The 3,840-nt window shown below is 32.4% G+C and overlaps 1 long non-coding RNA gene across 1 annotated transcript; it reads left to right on the top strand.

Annotated features, from left to right (window-relative positions):
- Window positions 1–863: 863 nt before the first annotated feature.
- On the top strand, window positions 864–3,692 carry LOC121246800. The gene is made up of 3 exons (XR_005937164.1): window positions 864–980; window positions 2,783–2,933; window positions 3,073–3,692. It is a non-coding gene; the product is annotated as an uncharacterized LOC121246800 (long non-coding RNA).
- Window positions 3,693–3,840: the final 148 nt, after the last annotated feature.

Genomic DNA, 3,840 nt, shown 5'->3' with positions numbered 1-3,840 from the left:
AATCGCCCCCACGCACCAAATCTTAGTTCCCCCGGTTAAATTCTCATATTCATCTTTATACATATTCTAAGAAACTCAATAGTACTTAAAGTTCTTCATCTCCATACGTATACCACAAAAATAATTTGGAAGTTTGGAACACACCACTTGTCCAGAAAAAAAATAGTAATAATGACACCAATCTTAGTATAACTATTTATCAATTGGAAGACGAACAATGATACTCTGCCAACTGATCTACAATTCGTTAACCACTTAACTGATATATAATAATAAAAAAATAAAAAGAATGACAAAACCGTATTATAAAATTATTTTATAATTTTAAAATTTATTTTTTATTTGCAAGGGCGCGCACATTTTTTTTAATTAATTTCTCCAAGAAAAGAAAAAAAAATGGTCTATGGTGAGGAGGTTAAGCTCAATAACAAATTTGGAACACGCACTAATTGAAGTGAAAAATATAAATTATAATTTTAGGAATTATAGCTTATAATTTAAGTAATAAGTTCTATTATTAAAAATTTATTTATTGTTTGATAATTATATATTTAAAACAATTTCAAACATGTTACACTTGTTGGAAACAAATTAAAAAAATGATTTAGAGGTAGAAATGATGATTATTTGATTATTTTTAAAAATTATAATTATATCTTTAAAAGTTTGAAAGTTATAACTATTTAAAAGTTGTATAGACATTTTCGCAGGCTAACAATTTTTTTAAATTCAAATTACATTTTGTATTATCTAAAAATGTACCAAACATATTTTTTAACTTATTTAAAATTAAAAAAGTGCTTTAATATAACACCCAAACAATTTTATTTTTTCACGTTTTAAAGCTATTTAAAACTCCTACCGCACTAAATATTTTTGTGGAGGCAAAAAACAAAAGTCCCTATAAATATCTTAAAACTCCCGCGATAAACGTTCAGACTTTCTCAGACCCCTATCCCGCTTGATTTAAAGCTTCTTCTGTATGTCTGTTGTCTTTCTTTTATTTCCCTTGTTTTCCTTCTCAATTATATTTTCGTAATCTAATGATTCTTGTTAGGTATTTGATGAATCCTATCCTAGGTATGCAGTAGTGGTGTTGGAGTATAGCATCAAAGATAAAAGATATGGAATTAAAGTCAAAATATGAAAATGGCATATTAGAGAATGAACATTGACAGTTATTTCTATTAATAAGTTATCTCTGTTATTCACTTCTCATATCTGTATAAATACATGTAAAGGCTGAATATCATATTCATTCAATCAATTTTAGAAGTTTTAATGCAATATACGATAGTCTTCATTTTTCTTCTCTCTATTTTTCAGCTTTTGTCAAGTTCTTAACATGGTATTAGTTTAAAACATTCCGCAAATCTTTTGTTTCTAGAACTTGATTCTTCTGTTTTCTGCACTACAATATTTTCTCAAGATCTTGTAGCGACTCTTGATACGATCTGCAACTTCTCTCAAGATTTGTTTTCCATGATCTGCAAATTTGTGTATTCTTTATCATTCTTGAAATGGCTTCTGAAAGTTCTACGAATTCTGTGAACATTAATCCATCAGATGACTCTTCCAGTCCTTACTACCTTCATCCAAGTGATAATCTAGGTACTCTTCTAGTCTCAGAGATATTCAATGGAGACAATTATGCTGCTTGGAGTAGATCGATTGTTATAGCATTGACAGTCAAGAATAAAGTTGCATTTGTTGATGGTTCTATCAACCCACCTTCTACTACTCGAACTATTGCACACACAGTTTGGTTGCGTGCAAACAATTTAGTGCTTTCTTGGTTGATCAACTCCATTTTCAAGGAAATCAGAAACAGTCTGTTGTATGTTGCCTCAGCCTTGGATCTTTTGAATGAATTGAAGACTCGGTATTTGAGAAGTGATGGACCGAGAGTATTTCATCTTGAAAAGTCTTTAAGTTGCATTAATCAAGGTTCTTCCTCAATCACAGAATATTTCAGTACTTTCAAAACACTTTGGGATGAGTATGTGAGTTATCGTCCATTTCCTATCTGCACATGTGGAAAAATGTCATCTTGTACATGTGATCTCTTTACTTTCTTGCTCCAAAGACAGCAATCTGATTATGTTTTAAAGTTTCTTGTTGGCTTGAATGATTCGTATGCCTCTATCAGAAGTCAATTACTTCTTGCTGTTCTATTACCAACTATGGCCAAAGTGTTTTCTCTACTCATGATTCAAGAAGAGTCTCAGAGACAACTTAGCAATTCAGTTTCTAGTGAAACTCATGCACTGATGGTAAAGCAGTTGAACCCAGCAACTTCATCATCTCGATTCTCAAAAGAAAGATCCAAGAAAGCTTCACTTCATTGCCTAATGCTGATGCAGCCTGTTCGATGTAAATCTTGATCTTCGTCAAGTTGTTATTGCTGTTTGGGTTATTTTCTGGTGTAAATTTTTTTTTTCTTGAATCTAAAATCTGAGAAAGATATCAATTCTTCATGGTAATTCAATGTGCTGTCAATCTTTTGCAATCTTTTGTGTGCAATCACGCGACGTTTAGATGTATATCTATTCTTTGGCTTAATCGAACAATTTTTCGGAAGTGGATTATTTTCAGCATCATGCACCAAAGGACGAAGAACACGTCAGTCTGCTATTACATTCTTGGTGGTGTTTGTTGAATAGGACTCTTTGGTTTATCAGTCTATGTATTGTAGGAGAACCGCGCAATTCCTTCTCATTTTTATTCCTTGAACTTGTTGAAGAATCCCACACTTGTTAGCAACTCCATGCCTGTTTTGTAGGGGAGGGAAAGAAGAGGAAGAAGTGTTAAATTTGCTCCCTACGATGGATCAGTTTGACGAGTCTTGCAAGAACCAAATAGCAGGACTTTCGCAAGTTCGAAATGTGACAAGATACGTTAAAAAGGGCGATACGCTGAGCGAAATTGAAGAGGTGATTGAAGCATGACTTCATCATCGTGTTTGATACTTCTACGGCTTATTTCCTAAGCATCTTGATTTTGTTTTTGATTCTTTCTGATAGGAAGGTTTTTGCTGTAAGTCCGTTTTGTATTTTCTATTTCATTTAACAGGATCTTTTCTTGGGTTCCATTGGAGCTGCAAAGAACAAGACCGCACTGAAAAGCTTGAATGTTACACATGTACTGACTCTGGCTAGTTCATTGCCACCCGCACATCCAAATGATTTTGTATATAAAGTCATCAATGGTATGAAAGTTCATTCTTGTGGAATATGTAATTTTCAAAATCTTCGAGTATATATATGTGTGTGTGTGTGTAGCCACGCGCACAGTAATGAAGATTTCCTTCAGGTTCTAAAGTTTATTCCTCTGTTTCTATATCTTATGTTTCTCCTTTAATCTATAGTTCTTTGAGCACAGCACTCCATTATCTGCTCCTTGCATCTAACTTAACTGTTTTGGGTCAGCTAAAATTATGTTTTAACTCTATTTTTTTTTTTTTTTTTTTTATTTAAGGTGATTTCCATTTGTGTTTGTCATTTCTAATCATAAATTCATACATCCTGGTAATAGTTTCTCAAATGAATTAGTTTCACTAATCTCTCTTTTTCTGTGGATTTATCTCACAGTGCCGTGTTACATTTGTTTTGCCAACACCTAATATGTTTTTAATGCCTTGAATATATGAGTATGGTGATGCTTATCATTGGTTTGGACCTTGTTGAGCCTCTAGACTGCTTTTTGGTGGTTAACCTGAATGAGATGTAATCTTCTTTGTAGAGAATTGTGTCAGTGTTATTGATTAAAATTTGAAATAAAATGCAAATCGAAACGATTTGATGCAAGATCTACACAAATGATTTACATAATTCTAGTTGT

Source organism: Juglans microcarpa x Juglans regia, chromosome 1S, assembly GCF_004785595.1.
Source record: "Juglans microcarpa x Juglans regia isolate MS1-56 chromosome 1S, Jm3101_v1.0, whole genome shotgun sequence".
In the NCBI taxonomy this organism is placed as follows: domain Eukaryota; kingdom Viridiplantae; phylum Streptophyta; class Magnoliopsida; order Fagales; family Juglandaceae; genus Juglans; species Juglans microcarpa x Juglans regia.
Note: the sequence above shows the minus strand (reverse complement) of the source record. Positions and strands in the feature narration are given on the sequence as shown.